General features: G+C 51.9%; 2 long non-coding RNA genes across 3 annotated transcripts; both read left to right on the forward strand.

The window, feature by feature from the left end:
* Positions 1 to 5831: 5831 nt before the first annotated feature.
* On the forward strand, positions 5832 to 6628 carry LOC137453042 (uncharacterized). The gene is made up of 2 exons (XR_010990229.1): positions 5832 to 5929; positions 6338 to 6628. It is a non-coding gene; the product is annotated as an uncharacterized lncRNA (long non-coding RNA).
* A 306-nt stretch (positions 6629 to 6934) lies between these two features.
* On the forward strand, positions 6935 to 9696 carry LOC137453044 (uncharacterized). Of its 2 annotated transcripts, XR_010990232.1 has the most exons (4): positions 6935 to 7055; positions 7615 to 7872; positions 7976 to 8100; positions 8377 to 9696. It is a non-coding gene; the product is annotated as an uncharacterized lncRNA (long non-coding RNA). The 2 variants fall into 2 exon arrangements; XR_010990231.1 differs by having other exon boundaries at positions 7976 to 9696.
* The last annotated feature ends 9800 nt before the right edge of the window (positions 9697 to 19496 follow it).

Raw genomic sequence — 19496 nt, forward strand, 5'->3', positions numbered from 1 at the left:
TTCCAGTGCCCTCCCAGTCGCCTCCCAGTTTGTCCCAGTCCCTTTCCTGGCCCTCCCATTTTCCTACCAGTCCCTCCCATTCCCTCCCGGTCCCCTCCCAGTCCACCCAGTTCCTCCCAGGCCCCTCCCAGTCTCTTCCCATTCCCTTTCCAGTGGTCACCCAGTCTTTCCCAGTGCCCTCCCATTTCACTCAGGTCCTCCCACTTCCCTCCAAGTCCGCTCCCAGTGTGTCCCAGTCCCTTCCCACTCCCCTCCCAGTCCCTTCCCACTCTCATCCCTGTCCATTCCTTGTTACTTCCCAGTTCCCTTCCAGTCCCCTCCCAGTTTTTCCCAGTCCCCTCCCAGTCCACCCAGTTCCTCCCAGGCCCTTTCCCGTCCCTTCCCAGTCCCTCCCGTTCCCTCCCATTCCCTCTCAGGTCTTCCCAGTTCCCTTCCCACTCCCCTCCCAGTTTGTCCCAGTCCCCTCCCAGTTCACCCATTTCCTCCCAGTCCCTTTCCAGTCCCTTCCCAGGCCCTCCAAGTTTCCTCCCACTCCCTCCTGGTCCCCTCCCAGTCCTTCCAAGTGCCCTCCCAGGTCCTCCAAGTCCCCTCCCACTTAGTTCCAGGCCCTTCCCAGTTTGTCCCAGTCCCTTCTCACTCCCCTCCCAGTCCCTTCTCACTCCCCTCCCAGTCCCTTCTCACTCCCCTCCCAGTCCCTTCTCACTCCCCTCCTTGTCCCCTCCTTGTCCCCTCCTTGTCCCTTCCTTTTCCCTTCCCAGTTCCATCCCAGTCCCCTCCCAGTTTGTCCCAGGCCCTTTCCAGTCCCTTCCCAGGCCCTCCAAGTTTCCTCCCACTCCCTCCCGGTCCCCTCCCAGTCCTTCCAAGTGCCCTCCCAGGTCCTCCAAGTCCCCTCCCACTTCGTTCCAGGCCCTTCCTAGTTTGTCCCTGTCCCTTCTCAGTACCCTCCTTGTCCTCCCACTCCCTTCCCAGTCCCCTCCTTGTCCCCTCCTTCTACCCTTCTTGTCCCTTCCATGTCCCTTCCTTTTCCCTTCCCAGTTCCATCCCAGTCCCCTCCAGTTTGTCCCAGTCCCTTTCCAGTCCCTTCCCAGGCACTCCCAGTTTCCTCCCACTCCCTCCCGGTGCCCTCCCAGTCCTTCCAAGTGCCCTCCCAGGTCCTCCAAGTCCCCTCCCACTTAGTTCCAGGCCCGTCCCATTCCCTTCTCAGTTCCCTCCCACTCCCTCTCACTCCCCTCCCTGTCCCTTCCTTTTCCCGTCCCTGTCCCTTCCCACTCCCCTCCCTGTCCCTTCCTGGGTCCTCCCAGTTCCCTCCAAGTCCCCTCCCAATTTGTCCCAGGCCCTTCCCAGTCCCGTCCCAGTCCCTTCCTGTCCCTTCCCAGTCCCTTCCTGTCCCTTCCCAGTCCCTTTGCACTGCCCTCCTTTTCCCTTCCCAGTTCCCTCCCAGTCCCCTCCCAGTTTGTGCCAATCTCTTCCCACTCCCCTTCCTTGTCCTTTCCCAGGCCCTCCCAGTTCCCTCCCACTCCATCCCAGTTCCACCCATTCCCTCCCGATCCCCTCCCAGTCCGCCCAGTCCTTCCCAGTGCCCTCCCATTCCCTCCCAGTCCACTCCCAGTTCCCTCCAAGTCCCCTCCCAGTTTCTCCCAGGCTTTTTCCAGACCCTTCCCAGTACCCTCCCAGTCCTTTCCATTCCCTCCTGGTCCACCCAGTCCCTCAAACTCCCTGCACTGTCCCTTCTCAGTCCCTTCCAACTCTTTTCCCTGTCCCTTTTACATTCCCATCCCAGTGCCTAAGCAGTCCCCTCCCAGTCCCCCCCCCAGTCCCTTCCCAGTTTGTCCCAGTGCCCTCCCTGTCCCTTCCCAGTCCCTTCCTGTCCCTTCACTGTCACTTCCCAGTCCCTTCACAGTTCATCCAGTTCCCAACCAGTCCCCTCCCAGTTTGTCCCAGTCCATTCCCATTCCCCTCATAGTTCCCTCCCCATCCTTCCCAGTTCCTCCCATTCCCTCTCAGTCCCCTCCCATTTCACTCAGGTCCTCCCAGTGCCATTGCCAGTCCCCTCCCAGTTTGTCCCGGTGCCCTCCCTGTTCCTTCCCACTCCCTTCACACTCCCTACCCATTCCATTCCCAGTCCCTTCCAACTTTTTCCCCTTCCCATTCCCTTCTTAGTTCCCTCCCATTTCCCTCCCACTGGCTCCCCACTCCCCTCCCAGTCACTTGCCACTCCCCTCCCAGTCCCGTCGCACTGCATTCCCAGTCCTTCCCAGTCTCTCCCAGTTCCCTCCCAGTCCCATCCCAGTACACCCAGTTCCTCCCTGTCCTTTCCCACTCCCATCCTAGTCTCTTCTCAGTGCCCCCCCAGTCCAATCCAGCCCCTCCCAGTCCATCCCAGTTCCTCCCATTCCATCCCAGTCCCTTCCATGTCCCCTACTAGTCCCTTCCTAGTTTTCCCCAGTCCTTCCCAATCCCCTCCCATTCAACCCATTTCCTCCCAATCCTTTCTCAGTCCCTTGCCAGTCCCTGCCAGTTCCTCCCCAGTCCCTCCCAGTCCTGCCCAGTGGCCCTCCCACTCCCCTCCCAGTCCTCTTCAAGTCCCTTCACAGTCCCCAACCAGTCCCTTCCCCATCCCTTTCCAGTTCCCTCCCAGTCATACATGCACTACCTGGCAAGAGCCCTGATGGACAATTGGAAGCAGTAGCATCCCCACTGGGAACACTGGGAGACAACTGGGAAACAACTGGGAGCACTGGGAGCATGACCCAGGAATTCCCAGTACCCCCCTCAGCCCCCCATTTCCCTCCACAGCCCTTTACAGCCTCCCAGTCCATTCCCACTATGTCCCCTCCCACACTGTCCCACTCCCTTCCCAGTCCCCTCCCAGTCCCTCCCTGTTTATTTCTGTCCCTCCCAGTACCTCCCAATCCCTTCTAGTCCTATCCCAGTATGGGAGGAGACCAGTAGGGACCAGGAGGCACTGGGAGACATACCTGGACCAGCTGGAGGCATTGCTGGAGCCCTGGGACACAACTGGAAGCAGCAGAAACCCAACTGGGAGCACTAGGGGTCCCTGGGAGGAACTGGGAGACAACTGGGAGAATCTCCCCATGACCCCCAGTGCCCCCCTGAGCCCCTCCAGACCGCCCCAAAGTCTTTCCACAGTCTCTGAGTTCTTCCCAGTGCCATGTAGAGCCCTTCCCAGTACCTCCCAGTTAACCCTTAGACTTCCCCAGTGCCCCCTCACTCCCCCCCGTAACCCTCCCTACCCCAGATCCTTCCACAGCCTCCCAGTGCCCCCCCAATTCCCCTCCAGAGCTGTTAACAGCCTCCCAGTCCTTCCCACTATTGTCCTGAGCCCTTTCCAGTACCCTCCCAGTCGTTTTCCAATTCCCTCCCTGATCCATCCCACTCTATCCCAGTCCCTTACCAATCCCCTCCCTGTCCCTTCCCAGTCCCTTCCAACTCTTTTCCTTTCCCATTCCCTTCTTAGTTCCCTCCCAATCCCCTCCCACTGGCTCCCCACTCCCCTCCCAGTCCCGTCGCAGTGCACTCCCAGTCCTTCCCAGTCTCTCCCAGTTCCCTCCCATTCCCATTCCACTACACCCAGTTGCTCCCTGTCCTTTCCCACTCCCATCCCAGTCTCTTCCCAGTGCCCCCTTAGTCCATCCCAGCCCCTCCCAGTCCATCCCAGTTCCTCCCATTCCATCCCAGTCCCTTCACAGTCCCCAACCAGTGCCTTCCCCATCCCTTTCCAGTCCCCTCCCAGTCATACCTGCACTACCTGGCAAGAGCCCTGGTGGACAATTGGAAGCAGTAGCATCCCCACTGGGAGACAACTGGGAGCACTGGGAGCATGACCCAGGAATTCCCAGTACCCCCCCTCAGCCCCCCATTTCCCTCCCACAGCCCTTTACAGCCTCCCAGTCCATTCCCACTATGTCCCCTCCCTGTCCCTCCAAGTCCCCTCCCACACTGTCCCACTCCCTTCCCAGTCCCCTCCCAGTCCCTCCCTGTTTATTCCTGTCCCTCCCAGTACCTCCCAATCCCTTCTAGTCCTATCCCAGTATGGGAGGAGACCAGTAGGGACCAGGAGGCACTGGGAGACATGCCTGGACCAGCTGGAGGCATTGCTGGAGCCCTGGGACACAACTGGAAGCAGCGGGAACCCAACTGGGAGCACTAGGGGTCCCTGGGAGGAACTGGGAGACAACTGGGAGAGCACTGGGAGTATCTCCCCATGACCCCCAGTGCCCCCCTGAGCCCCTCCAGACCGCCCCAAAGTCTTTCCACAGTCTCTGAGTTCTTCCCAGTGCCATGTAGAGCCCTTCCCAGTACCTCCCAGTTAACCCTTAGAATTTTCCCAGTGTCCCCTTAGTCTCCCCCCCATAACCTTCCCCCCACCAGAGGTCTTCCACAGCCTCCCAGTACCTTCCAGTACTGTCCTGAACCCCTCCCAGTGCTTCCCAGTCCTTTCCCAGTCTGGGAGGAAGCTGGTAGGGGCTGAGAGGCACTGGGAGGGACTGGGAGCCATACCTGCAGCAGCTGGAGTCACAGTATCACAGTATCACAGTATCACCCAGGTTGGAAAGGACCTCGAGGATCATCGAGTCCAACCTGACACCGCAGACCCCATGACTAGACCATGGCACCAAGTGCCACGTCCAATCTCCCCTTGAACGCCTCCAGGGTCGATGACTCAACCACCTCCCTGGGTAACCCATTCCAATGCCGAATGACTCGCTCGGTGAAGAACTTCCTCCTCACCTCGAGTCTGAACCTCCCCTGGCGCAGCTTGAGACTGTGTCCCCTTGTTCTGGTGCTGGTTGCCTGGGAGAAGAGGCCAACTCCCTCCTGGCTACAACCACCCTTCAGGTAGTTGTAGAGGGCAATAAGGTCACCCCTGAGCCTCCTCTTCTCCAGGCTAAACAATCCCAGCTCCCTCAGCCTCTCCTCATAGGGCTTGTGTTCAAGGCCTCTCACCAGCCTTGTTGCCCTTCTCTGGACACGCTCAAGTGTCTCAATGTCCTTCTTAAACTGAGGAGCCCAGAACTGGACACAGTACTCAAGGTGCGGCCTAACCAGAGCAGAGTACAGGGGCACTATGACCTCCCTGCTCCTGCTGGCCACACTATTCCTAATGCAGGCCAGAATGCTATTGGCCCTCCTGGCCACCTGAGCACACTGCTGGCTCATATTCAGGTGGCTGTCGATCAGCACACCCAGGTCCCTCTCTGTCTGGGAGCTCTCCAGCCACTCCGACCCCAGCCTATAGCTCTGCATGGGATTGCCATAGCCAAAGTGCAGCACTCGGCACTTGGACTTGTTGAAAGCCATCCCATTGGACTCTGCCCATCTTTCCAGTCGGTCGAGGTCCCTCTGCAGAGCCTTTCTACCCTCTAATTGACTAACATCTGCCCCTAACTTTGTGTCATCTGCAAACTTGCTGATGACTGACTCTACCCCTTCATCCAGATCATCAACGAATATGTTGAAGAGGACAGGGCCCAGCACTGATCCCTGGGGGACACCACTGGTGACTGGCCTCCAGCTGGATGCGGCACCGTTCACGACCACTCTCTGGGCCCGGCCCTCCAGCCAGTTCCTAACCCAGCACAGAGTGTAGTGGTCCAATCCACAGGCTGACAGCTTAGTCAGCAGTTTGCTGTGGGGGACGGTGTCAAAGGCCTTGCTGAAGTCTAGGTAGACCACATCCACAGGCCTCCCCACATCCACCAGGCGGGTCACCTGATCATAGAAAGAGATCAGGTTGGAGAGGCAGGATCTGCCCTTCCTGAATCCATGTTGGCTGGACCTGAGCCCTTGGCCATCCTTCAGGTGCGCCGTTATTGCTGCCAGTTCTGGAGCCCTGGGAGACAACTGGAAGCAGCAGGAACCCAACTGGGAGCAACTGGGAGACAACTGGGAGAGCAGTGGGAGCACTGTGAGTATCTCCTCATAACCCCAAGTGCCCCCCTCAGCCCCTCCACACTGCCCCAGAGTCTTTCCACAGTCTCTGAGTTCTTCCCAGTGCCATTCAGAGCCCTTCCCTGTACCTCCCAGTTAACCCTTAGAATTTTCCCAGTGCCTCCTCACTCCCCCCCAGTAACCCTCCCCCCCAGAGTCCTTCCACAGCCTCCCAGTACCTCCCAGTACTGTCCTGAGCCCCTCCCAGCCCTTTGCCACTCCCTTACTGCTCCCTTTCCAGCCTGGTTCCTATCCAGCTAGTCTGACCCCAGCATGTAGCAATGCCTGGGGTTGTTGTGGTAATGTGTAGAACCTGGCACTTGCATGTGTTCAATATCATGCCCTTGGACTCTGCCTGAAGGAAAACAGAAAGTATGTATGGAAGGTTTCAGGACAGGAAAGAACAACAGGCTGCTGACGACGGAAGAACAGTCTGATGATAAAGAAGAGCTGACTGCAGTAAACAGCCTGAAGCGTGAGACAGAAGGACGCTCGCCTCCGTGCTGGAGAAGCTCAACCTGCTATGGGATGAAGATAATAATGGAGAGCTGCATATCAAAGGAGAAAACTCAATTAGCAGCAGTGGTGCAAGAATGCCAAGGAATTGCTTAGCCTGCTTGATTTTTCCCACATACACTGCTTGTTCTGTACCACTAAACAATTCCTGCTTCACCAACCAGGGAGTCCGTGCATGCTTTCCAAACTCTGCCCATCTGTCCAGCCTGTCAGGGTCTGGAGCTGCGCGGGGCTTGGGGGGGTGGCTGCCGGCGGGGCTGCACGAGGCTTTGGGGGCTGGCTGCGGCGGCGGCGGCCGGCGGGGCAGCGCGGGGCTTTGGGGGAGCGGCGGCTGCTGCCTCAACTGTACCCAGAGATACCTGTAACTCTGTGCTTCTAGTGCATGCAATAATGACGGAAGTGTGGAGCTGTAAGTGATAACAGAATTGGCCCTTTATCTCTTTTTCTTTTCTAGTACACCCAGTGTTTCCCCACTCCTGTTAGGAGTCTTGTCTGCAGGACTCTTGCTGTTCTCCACATGTGGGGTGTGTGTGTATGTCTACATCAGGAGCAGTCTATACGTTGTGCTTTGGAGAACAAGACCACAAGTAAGTCTGCTTTGTGTTGCACTCATGAGGAATGAGCTGCCCTGGGAGGTGATGGAGTCACCATCACTGCAAGTGTTTAAAGTAAGACTGGATGAGGCACTGAGTACCATGGTTTGGTTGACTAGATGGTGGTGGGTGATAGGTTGGACTCAGTGTTCTGGAAGGTCTTTTCCAACCTGGTTAAGTCTGTATTCTATTCTGCTTTCCCGATTGCTCCCAGCATGGCCCCTGTGTTCTCCCTCTTCTTCCCAGTAACTCCAAAATCCTTTTCTAGTGCTCCCAGTGCCTTCCCAAGTCTCCCAGTGGGGCCCCAGATCTTCCCTCAGTGGGGAAGTGTTCTCCCAGCATGCCAAACTCTCTTCTTGGTGCTCCAAGTACCACCAGATGCTGACTGTGTGTTTTGGGACAGCATCAGTTCACAGCTCTGTGAGTTAAATGAACGCTGAAGGGAGAACAAATGATTTTGTAGTATTTTTATTGGATGCATGCTAACCTCCTCACAGCTTTACAATGTGAGTAACTGAGATCTGGTCTTTGCTTTTTGCTTTATTCTTTACAGATTGACTCTTTGCTTTCCACTTCATTAACCGAGCAAGCAAGACGTGCAGCAGCGACACGGTCGGCACAAGGGCTACGGCTGCTGCGACGGTACAGCCTCGCCCTGCCAGCCTAGCAGGGGATCTCCTGCTTGGCTTGTGTGGGCTCCAGGTAGGGTTTGATCTGTCAGTCAGGAAGGAAAGGCTGAAAAAGAAACTGCTCAGTCCACGCTTTTACCGAGGAGCTGAAACTTCTTCCAGTGTAGACTCCAACCGAGCAGGTAGGTAAGCAAGCAGAAGTCCTCTGATGGGTATAATGGGAGTGGCAAAGAGACTTCCCTTGTTTCCAGTGTGGACAACCTCTTGTTTGTCCCCTGACCCCAGGAGCTTCTCACAGGGGCTGTGTTCCTCACTAACAGCAAGGCTGCGCTCGGCCCTTGGGGATGCTGCAACCGTAGCAGAGAAGTTGTGCTCCTGGCAGTTCTCTCTCCACCTGGATCAGGATGAAGGTGCAGGCCATTGCTCTGCAGCTAGGCACCGCTGGGAGCTGCAGCTGGTGCCCAGATCAAAGACAGCTTTGTCTCTATGGCCAGTGCTTCTCTGCAGAGAAACCAAGATTTCTCTGTAGGTGTTGCCCAGGGTTCCTCATCTGCTCAGAATGCCCAGCTCCAGTGCCAGGCTGATGTCCCCTCACAGCCGTCACTCTGTCGGTGCTTGCCTAGAAGTGCCAGAAATGTTCCTGGAACTATTGGAGAAAAGGAAGCTTTGTCTGTCTCTGTTTGCAGTGCCCTGAGAAGGACTTGTACAGACACAGGCTCAGAAAGCTGAAACAAAACAATGAGAGCAACAGATGGAAGAGATTGCTTGATTGCCAGCAAGAAATGCACCAACTGCAAGGTGACTATGGGGTAGTAAATCCCAGAAGGTGTGACATGCTTGGAGATGCAGACCTGCGCAGCAGCTGTCACAGAGAAGAGGAGCGCAGCAAAAACTCAGCTGTGTGCTGAAGGTGCAAATCCCACTGAGAAGGGCATCCGTGGGTTAGGGTGATAAAAAGCGGGGCAGCCCCTCAGCTGTCTCTCTTTCCTTCCATGATACCACATGGGGGTGGGTGCTGATGCAGGAGAGGAGCAGGTGAGTGAGGGGCGGGGGATGCTGCCCAAAAAAGCTGCCTGAATGCTCTCAGAGGGGATGAAAACCCATGAAAAAAATGTTAGTCTGAGGTATTCCAGCAGAGAAAAAGCTGTGCTCTTAATCGAGAGATTGCAGAACAGTAGTAATGTGGATGCAAAAAGGCTTTGAAATTACTCTTATTTGCAAACTAAAAAACCCCACAAGACACACAAAAGAAACATCACTGGTTTTATTTTTAGTTTCTTAATTTGAATGGGAAGTCAAGGGGAATATAGAGGCATGTGGGGACCAATGGAAGGTCTCCTGTGGGTATTTTAGTCGGATGGTTAGGGTTAGTTGTGGTGGTGGGGGGAAAGCTTTGCAGTAGTGGCCTTTGTGGCGGGGGTCCAAATAACCCTAAATATCCAACTAATCCTTTGGGAGACTCTCCAGAGGCCCTCCTGATCCCTCTATGTGCCCCCAAATTCCCCTTTGATACCCCCAGGTGCACCTTAGGTGCCAACCGATCCCCTTAAGAGGGGTGGCAACACTGACCAGTTAGGGGCTTCTCTTGCCCCTGTGTGTGGGGAGCAGCTGAGTGCGGCCCTCTTTGAAGGTTTTTCCATTTGTATTGAAAACTAAGAAACAAAAAGAAAAAAAACCCAAAGAAACAAAGAAGTGCAACCCCCCCTCCCGTGACAGACAAAAAGGAAGGTCTACTGTTTTTATGTGATACACATGTTATATTTATGCTTTGAAACCCTGTTTTGCTCTCCCTAGAATTTGCTTTTACATTCCAGAAGCTCTCCTGTTTAAGTGGATGTAGAAGAATAGTATGATGTGGGAAGGTGTTTTGGGATAGCTTTGGAAGACTATGGGGAAGATTTGCCTTTGCTCGAGTCAGAGAAAGCTATGTTTTGCCTTTGACTCTGAGAGTAATGTAAACACGTTGGAACCGAAGGAGAGAAACTGGGCAGAGTTTGGTTGGACGTGTTAAAATAGTTTTGTTGTTACAACCTACTGTATGCCTTAATTACACGTATGCCAGCAGAAAATGCCCAATTGAGATGTGCCACATGTGCCTTCTGATTAGACTATATAAATTTGCCGTATAATGTAATAAATGTCTTCAGCTGCTTACATCTGGCCCAGAAAGCACTGCTCAAAGTAAGTAAAACATCTATACTACAGTGTTAATTTGTAAGAAAGGAGGCTTTGAAATGGGGTACGTGGGGTTCTCAAATATATAAATGTGCAGCGTGTATCTATAATATGCAAAGAGTGGCTTTTTAAAACGTATCGATTTTGTTGTTGATTGTTTCTTATGTGAACGGAAAACCCTCTGAACGGAGGCTGGCTGAGCCTGATAAGAAAAATTAACCTTTTTGTATAAAATAAGAATTAACATGGGAAAAGATTAACCTTTTATATGAAATAAGAATGGTAAACTGTGAGCATCAAAGGAGCAAAATAACAACAGGGGATAGTTAAGTGACTGATTTTAAAAAAAAGATGAAAAACATACGCAGTAACCCACAGAAAACACAAAAAAAGGCAATAGATTTCTGGCACTGAAACGCTACCACTTCCTGTATTATAGAAATAACCTGAGCATGTGAAGTTGTTTGGCACATGGCTTCAGGAGAGATCCCACGTCTGTCCAGCACTGTAATAAAGCATGTAAAACTCCAACTTATTTGAGTTGTGGAGTTTGTCTTTTTCCACAGATCATTTTCTTGCCACCGCAGCGGGACCTGCCGAGGAACGGGATCTCTCCGGGTGCCCCCTCCGAGGCTTCTCGGGCAGAGCTCCTTAAACTCTCTCAGGTCAGCGCAGGAACGGACAAGGGCCACCAGGCAGAAAAACGTATGCTTTGAAGGGAAAGGGGCAATGCATAAGCTGTAACGGGACCCCTTACACGGGAGAGGCAAATTGCTGTCCAAGGTAAAAGAGCTCTTGGGTCGGAACCAGGGAGTTCCAAAAGTAGTATAAGCATTGTTTCTGTTATTCTTTTATTACAGGTACTGCTTAACTTGAAGTATTACAGATGTTAAGCGTATGGGGTCGGCAGATCCTCTAAGAACTTAAAGTATTGTAGACATTGTCCGTGGGGAAGCAGGGATAGTTCCCTAAGGAACTTAATGTTAGAAACCTTGTTTAGAGCGTGTGGCTGAGTGTGCACGATCGAGACACAGAAGGAAAAAAAAACCAAAAAACTATGAAGCGAGAGGGAGTCTCAATCCATCCAACTCCATAGCTCTCCTGTTCAAGTAGATGTAGAAGAATAGTATTAATTTGTATGAAAGGAGGCTTTGAAATGAGCTACATGGGGTTCTGAAATATATAAGTATACAGTGTGCTTCCGTAATACAGAGTGGATTTTCTTTTGTGTGTATAATAGGGCTTTTTGCTTATTTTCTATGCTGAAAAGGTGGTACCGTGTTGCATTATACAAAATGGAAGCTGGGGCCAAGCGTATGGGAACAGGGGGATCCCCTGAGAACTTAAGGTATCGTAGCGTTATCTGCGTGGAACCAGGGGAAGTTCCTAAAAGACCTTAAAATGTTAGAAATGTAGTTTGTGTGGAGCGTGCAGCTGAGCGTGGGCACGGTTGAGATGTAGAAAAAAATCTCCAAAGCGAGTTGGAGTCCTGACATGCAGTTCTGTGATAAGCATGGCCAGAGACACACGAAGTGAAAATTTTAAATGTGAGCGTGGCCAGTAATTGTACGTTTAGGACCTTTCAGCAAAGTGAGAGCATTTTCTTTCCCTGAAAGGATGGTGGCTCTGCAAGCCTGGCTACTTCAGACTGAGCCCAGTGGGACTCAGCTCCCCTCGGTGGTGCCTGGCTCTGCTGAGGATGGCTCTTTGCTCAGCTTTTTTCTGGCTTCCTTGGGCTCTCCTCCAGGTAAGTGTCAACCTCCTCTGCTCTCTGGGGCTCTTCTGTATCAGCCTGGAACATGTGAAATGCCTGCATGTTCTTGGAGGGGATTAAAACCCCTAAGCGGCCAGCTAACCCTGACCCTCCTCCAACTCCATAGCTGTCCTGTTTAATGAGGTGTAGAAATACAGAATTAGTCTCAAAAGAGGCTTTGAAATGAGCTACATGGGGTTCTGTGTTACGTAAACTTGCAGTGTATATCTATAATACACAAAGAATGGATTTTCCTTTGTGTGTGTTCTAGGATTTTTAAATATTCATTGGCTTGGTTGTTTGCGGTTTTTTTTTTTGTTTGTGTGTGTTTTTTGGTTTTTTTTTTTTTTTTTTCCTAATTTGAATGAAAAACCTTCTGAACAGAGGCCGGCTGAGGCGCTTCCCATGCACAGCAGCATGAGATAGCCCCCTAACTGGTCAGTGTTGCCACCTCTCCTAAGGGGGTCTGTGTGCATCTGTGGTGGGTGTGGGGCTACCCAAAGGGAATTTAGGGGCGTGTGGATGCCAATGGAGGGTCTCCAGTGGGTATTCTAGTGGGATGGTTAGGGCTAGTTGTGGTTGGCTGGTGGCAGGCGCTGTAGTAGTTGCTGTTTTTCTGGCGGTTGTCGTGGTTGGCTGGCGGCAGGCACCATTGCGGTGGTTGTGGTTGGCTGGTGGCAGGTGCCATAGTATTTGTTGTTGTTGTGGTGGTTGTCGTGGTTGTGGTTGGCTGGTGGCAGGCACCGTAGTAGTAGTAGCTGTTCTGGTTGTTGTGGTTGGCTGTCGGCAAGTAACCCTAAAGGTCCGACTAAAAGATTCTCTTGGAGCCTTCTGGAGGCTCCCCACATCCCTCCATATGGCCCCAAATTCTCCAGTGATACCCTAAGACCCACCTCAGTTGCCATCAGAACCCCTTAAAAGGCGTGTTAACAGCCCACTTAGGGGCCTCTGTTGCCCTTGTGTATGGGGGAAGGAGTTTTGCTAAGCTCTGTTCAGAGGGCTTTCCATTCAAATTAAAAACAAAGAACAAATAATTCCACAACAAATAAAACAAGAAATAATAAAGACAGATGTCCCTTGATACACACAAAGGAAGGTCCCCTGTTTTTAATTGATACACCTTTTGTAGGTATGTTCTCAACATTTGTTTTGCTCTACTTTAGAATTTGCTTCTGCATTCCAGAAGCATTTGCATCTAATAGAGGAGGTCCAGTGGGGATGACTTCAAAACCTTTTCAAATAGCAATTAATACCATTATTGTCTATCAATATAAAGGGGAGAGATTTTCAGTTCGATTTTTAGTCTTGGGGTGAGTTGCCTCAGCGCTCTGAGAGACGCGAGAGGCGGCTCGGCTCCCCTCGGCAGAAAAGAGGAATAAGGGTAAAGCGTGTGGGATCGGGGGATCCCGTAACAACGTAATGTATTGTACGATTGTCTGTGGGGAAGCAGGGGAAGTTGCTAAAAGAACCTAAAAGTGAAACTTGTGAATGGGAGCGTGGCCACTATTTGTGTGTTTAGGACCGGTCATTGTTGTTTTATTTGGTTTTGGTGTGCGTTTGGAGGGGAAAAGGGTTTCTATTTAAAAACTAAGAAACAGACGACATGCGGCGGCTCAGGTGTGGGACGTCACGAGATGAAACGATGACCTGAAATGAAAGGGTGTGGGGCTCTCTGAACTGAAAAGAGGTGAAATGCTGCAATGGTGACCTGAAATGAAATGGTGTGGGGCTCTCTGAAATGATGAAGTGCTGCAATGCTGATGTGAAATGAAATGGTGTGGGGCTCTGTGAAATGAAATGATGAAACGATGTCCTGAAATGAAACGGTGGGCTTTCTGAAATGAAATGCTGCAATGCTGAAGTGAAATGAAATGGTGTGGGGCTCTGTGAAATGAAATGCTGAAATACTGCAGTGCTGACCTGAAATGAAAGGGTGTGGGGCCCTGTGAAATGAAATGATGAAACGATGACCTGAAATGAAACGGTGGGCTCTCTGAAATGAAATGGTGCAATGCTGACCTGAAAGGAAACGGTGTGGGGCTCTCTGAAATGAAAAGAGGTGAAATGCTGCAATGGTGACCTGAAATGAAATGGTGTGGGGCTCTCTGAAATGATGAAGCGCTGCAGTGCTGATGTGAAATGAAATGATGAAACGATGTCCTGAAATGAAACGGTGGGCTCTCTGAAATGAAATGCTGCAATGCTGACGTGAAATGAAATGGTGTGGGGCTCTGTGAAATGAAATGCTGCAATGCTGTCCTGAAATGAAATGGTGTGGGGCTCTCTGAACTGAAAAGAGGTGAAATGCTGCAATGGTGACCTGAAGTGAAATGGTGTGGGGCCCTGTGAAATGAAATGATGAAACGATGACCTGAAATGAAACGGTGGGCTCTCTGAAATGAAATGGTGCAATGCTGAAGTGAAATGAAATGGTGTGGGGCTCTCTGCAATGATGAAGCGCTGCAATGCTGATGTGAAATGAAATGGTGTGGGGCTCTGTGAAATGAAATGATGAAACGATGTCCTGAAATGAAACGGTGGGCTCTCTGAAATGAAATGCTGCAATGCTGACGTGAAATGAAATGGTGTGGGGCTCTGTGAAATGAAATGCTGCAATGCTGAAGTGAAATGAAATGGTGTGGGGCTCTGTGAAATGAAATGCTGAAATACTGCAATGCTGACCTGAAATGAAAGGGTGTGGGGCTCTCTGAAATGATGAAGCACTGCAATGCTGATGTGAAATGAAATGGTGCGGGGCCCTCTGAAGTGAAATGGTGCGGGGCCCTCTGAAGTGAAATGGTGCGGGGCCCTCTGAAGTGAAATGGTGCGGGGCTCGGCTCGGCTCCTCGGCTGGGCTCGGCTCGGCTCCTCGGCTGGGCTCGGCTCGGCTCGGCTCCTCGGCTGGGCTCAGCTCCTCGGCTCGGCTCCTCGGCTCGGCTGCTCGGCTCCTCGGCTTGGCTCGGCGGCTCGGCTCCTCGGCGCTATCTCAGATGCCATCAGAACCCCTTGAAAGGTATTGTGGCAGCCCAGTTAGGGGCTTCTCCTGCCTTCGTGCATGGGGAAGCAGCTTTGCTGGGCTCTGTTCAGAGGGCTTTGCGTTCAAAATAAAAACAAAAGAGCAAGTAAGTCCACGACAAATTAAAAAAAAAAAATGACAAATGCCTTCCTGATTACACACAAGGGAAGGTCCCTGGTTTTTAATTCATACACCTTTTATAGGTATGTCTGCAATATCCGTTTTGTTCTACTTAGAATGTGCTTCTACAACTCTAGAAGTTTTTGCATCTAATGGAAGAGATCCAGTGGGGGTGATTTCAAAGCCTTTTGTCATAGCAATTAATACCATTCTTGACTATCTATAAAGAGAGGGCTTTTTTTTTTCACTTTGATTTTTTGTCTTAGAGGGCAGCGTGTCTCGGTTCCCTGTGGCGGCTCATACGGTGCGCTCTGTGAAACAGTGGTGCGCTCTGTGAAACAGTGGTGCGCTCTGTGAAACAGTGGTGCGCTCTGTGAAACAGTGGTGCGCTCTGTGAAACAGTGGTGCGCTCTGTGAAATGGATCCCTTGAGATCTTAATGAATTGTAGGATGGTTTGTGTGGAATCAGGGGAAGTTCCTCAGAGTACTTTAAATGTTTGACACTGATGTTATGAGCGTGCGGGGAGCGTGTGCAAGACCGAGACGTAGAAAATAGCTACGAAGCGAGCAGGAGTACCGATCTGCGGTTCCACGTCTTCGTGAGGAGCGTGGCCAGAGACGGACGAAGCGAAAGTTGTCAACGGGTGTGTGGCTAATAATTGTATGTGTAGGACCGGTCAGTAAAGAGAGACATTTTTCTTTCCCTAGAAGGATGGTGGCTCCATCAAGCCTGGCTGCTTTAGACCGGGCTCGGTGGGGCTCAGCTCCTCTTGGTGGTGCCAGGCTCTGCCAAGGTTGGCTCTTTGCTCAGCTTTTTTGATGTCCTTGGGTTCCCCTCCAGGTAAGTCCAAGCCTCTGCTGCTCTCTGGGGTTCTTCTGTATCAACCTGGAATGTTTGAAATGCCTGCATGGTCTTGGAGGGGATTAAGACCCCTAGGAGGCCAGCTCACCCTGACCCCTCTCCTCCAACTCCCTAGCTCTCTTGTTTAACGAGGTGTAGAAGTGTGGTATTCATGTGTCTGAAAAGAGGCTTTGAAATGAGCTACACGGGGTTCTGGAATACGTAAGCTTACAGCGCGTCCGTGTCATACACAAGGAGTGCTTTTTCCTTTGCGTGTGTTGTAGGGTTATTAAATATTTACTGATTTGGGCGTGTCTGTTTTTCTTTCTTTTATTAGACTGGAAAGCCTTCCGAACAGAAGCTGTCTGAGCTCCTTCCCATGCACAGCGGTAACAAACTGTGTTGCTGCCGAACGCTGTAAACTCACTGTGCTGCTGCCGAACTCTGAAAACTCACTGTGCTGCTGCCGAACTCTGTAAACAAACAAACTGTGCTGCTGCCGAACTCTGTAAACTATCAAACTGTGCGGCTGCCGAACTCTGTAAACTATCAAACTGTGCGGCTGCCGAACTCTGTAAACTAACAAACTGTGCGGCTGCCGAACTCTGTAAACTAACAAACTGTGCGGCTGCCGAACTCTGTAAACTAACAAACTGTGCGGCTGCTGAACTCTGTAAACTAACAAACTGTGTGGCTGCTGAACTCTGTAAACTAACTGTGTGGCTGCTGAACTCTGTAAGCTATCAAACTGTGCGGCTGCTGAACTCTGTAAGCTATCAAGCTGTGCGGCTGCTGAACTCTGTGTCCCTTAAGGACGTAATGAATTGTAGGATGGCTTGTGTGGAGGCAGGGGAGGTTCCTCCTATGTTTGACACCCTGTTGATGTTTGAGTGTGTGGGTGAGAGCGGGCACGGCAGAGACGTAGGAAATACCTACGAAGCGAGCAGGAGTCCCGATCTGCGGTTCCACGTCTTTGCGAGGAGCGTGGCCAGAGACGGACGAAGCGAAAGTTGTCAACGGGCGTGTGGCTAGTAATTGTATGTGTAGGACCGGTCAGTAAAGAGAGAGCATTTTCTTTCCCTAGAAGGATGTCGGCTCCGTCAAGCCCGGCTACTTTAGACTGGGCTCGGCCGGGCTCAGTTCCCCTCGGCGGCTCCGTTGAGGTCGGCTCTCTGCTCGGCTTTTTGGATGTCCTTGGGTTCCCCTCCAGGTAAGTCCAAGCCTCTTCTGCTCTCTGGGGTTCTTCTGTATCAACCTAGAAGGTTTGAAATGCCTGTATGTTCTTGGAGGGGATTATGACCCCTAGTAGGCCAGCTAACCCTGACCCCTCTCCTCCAACTCCACGGCCCTCTTGTTTAAGAGGTGTGGAAGTGTGGTATTCATCTGCCCGAAAAGGGGCTTCGAAACGAGCTCCACGGGGTTGCGGAATACGTAAGCTTGCAGCGTGTCTGTCTAATATGCAAGGAACGCTTTTTCCTTTGCGTGCGTTGTAGGGTTTTTAAGTATTCACTGACTTGGGCGTGTCTGGTTTTCTGCCTTTTATTAGAATGGAAAGCCTTCTGAACAGAAGCTGGCTAAGCTCCTTCCCACGCTCAGCGGTAACAAACCGTGTTGCCGCCGACCTCTGTAAACTGAAAGCGTTGCCGCCGAACTCTGTAAGCGGACTGTGCTGCCGCCGAACTCTGTAAGCGGACTGTGCTGCCGCCGAACTCTGTAAGCGGACTGTGCTGCCGCCGAACTCTGTAAGCGGACTGTGCTGCCGCCGAACTCTGTAAGTCTACTGTGTTGCCGCCGAACTCTGTAAGTCTACTGTGTTGCCGCCGAACTCTGTAAGTCTACTGTGTTGCCGCCGAACTCTGTAAGCTGAAAGTGTTGCCGTTGAACTCTGTAAGCTGAAAGTGTTGCTGTTGAACTCTGTAAGCGGACTGTGTTGCCGCCAAACTCTGTAAGTGGACTGTGTGGCAGTTGAACTCTGTAAACTGACAGTGTCGCCGCTGAACTCTGTAAACGGTCTGTGTTGCTGCTGAAACCTGTAAACTCATGGTGTTGCTGTTGAACCCTGTGATCTGACAGTGTTGCCGATGAACCTTGTAAACTGACAGTGTTGGTCCTAAACCCTGTGTCCCTTAGGGACGTAATGAATTGTGGGATGGCTTGTGTGGAAGCAGGGGAGGTTCCTCCTATGTTTGACACCCTGTTGATGCTTTGAGCGTGCGGGTGAGAGCGGGCACGACTGAGACGTAGAAAATAGCTAAGAAGCGAGCGGGAGTCCCGATCTGTGGTTCCACATCTTCGCGAGGAGCGTGGCCAGAGACGGACGAAGCGAAAGTTGTCAACGGGCGTGTGGCTAGTAATTGTATGTGTAGGACCGGTCAGGAAAGAGAGACAATTTTCTTTCCCTAGAAGGATGGTGGCTCCGTCAAGCCTGGCTACTTTAGACCGGGCTCGGTGGGGCTTGGTGGTGCCAAGCTCTGCCAAGGTTGGCTCTTTGCTCAGCTTTTTTGATGTCCTTGGGTTCCCCTCCAGGTAAGTCCATGCCTCTGCTGCTCTCTGGGGTTCTTCTGTATCAACCTGGAATGTTTGAAATGCCTGCATGGTCTTGGAGGGGATTAAGACCCCTAGGAGGCCAGCTCACCCTGACCCCTCTCCTCCAACTCCCTAGCTCTCTTGTTTAACGAGGTGTAGAAGTGTGGTATTCATGTGTCTGAAAAGAGGCTTTGAAATGAGCTACACGGGGTTCTGGAATACGTAAGCTTACAGCGCGTCCGTGTCATACACAAGGAGTGCTTTTTCCTTTGCGTGTGTTGTAGGGTTATTAAATATTTACTGATTTGGGCGTGTCTGTTTTTCTTTCTTTTATTAGACTGGAAAGCCTTCCGAACAGAAGCTGTCTGAGCTCCTTCCCATGCACAGCGGTAACAAACTGTGTTGCTGCCGAACGCTGTAAACTCACTGTGGGGCTGCCAAACGCTGTAAGCTAACAAACTGTGGGGCTGCTGAACGCTGTAAGCTAACAAACTGCGGGGCTGCCGAACGCTGTGTCCCTTAGGGATGTAATGAATTGTAGGATGGCTTGTGTGGAGGCAGGGGAGGTTCCTCCTATGTTTGACACCCTGTTGATGTTTGAGCGTGTGGGTGAGAGCAGGCACGGCAGAGACGTAGAAAGTAGCTACGAAGCGAGTGGGAGTCCCGATCTGCAGTTCCACGTCTTCGCGAGGAGCGTGGCCAGAGACGGACGAAGCAAAAGTTGTGAATGGGTGTGTGGCTAGTAATTGTATGTGTAGGACTGGTCAGTAAAGAGAGATCATTTTCTTTCCCTAGACGGATGTCGGCTCCGTCTAGCCCGGCTACTTTAGACTGGGCTCGGCCGGGCTCAGTTCCCCTCGGCGGCTCCGTTGAGGTCGGCTCTCTGCTCGGCTTTTTGGATGTCCTTGGGTTCCCCTCCAGGTAAGTCCAAGCCTCTTCTGCTCTCTGGGGTTCTTCTGTATCAACCTAGAAGGTTTGAAATGCCTGTATGTTCTTGGAGGGGATTATGACCCCTAGTAGGCCAGCTAACCCTGACCCCTCTCCTCCAACTCCACGGCCCTCTTGTTTAAGAGGTGTGGAAGTGTGGTATTCATCTGCCCGAAAAGGGGCTTCGAAACGAGCTCCACGGGGTTGCGGAATACGTAAGCTTGCAGCGTGTCTGTCTAATATGCAAGGAACGCTTTTTCCTTTGTGTGCGTTGTAGGGTTTTTAAGTATTCACTGACTTGGGCGTGTCTGGTTTTCTGCCTTTTATTAGAATGGAAAGCCTTCTGAACAGAAGCTGGCTAAGCTCCTTCCCACGCTCAGCGGTAACAAACCGTGTTGCCGCCGACCTCTGTAAACTGAAAGCGTTGCCGCCGAACTCTGTAAGCGGA

Source organism: Melanerpes formicivorus, unplaced genomic scaffold (assembly GCF_026170545.1).
Source record: "Melanerpes formicivorus ecotype bairdi unplaced genomic scaffold, bMelFor1.0.p_v2 SCAF_60, whole genome shotgun sequence".
Lineage (NCBI taxonomy): Eukaryota > Metazoa > Chordata > Aves > Piciformes > Picidae > Melanerpes > Melanerpes formicivorus.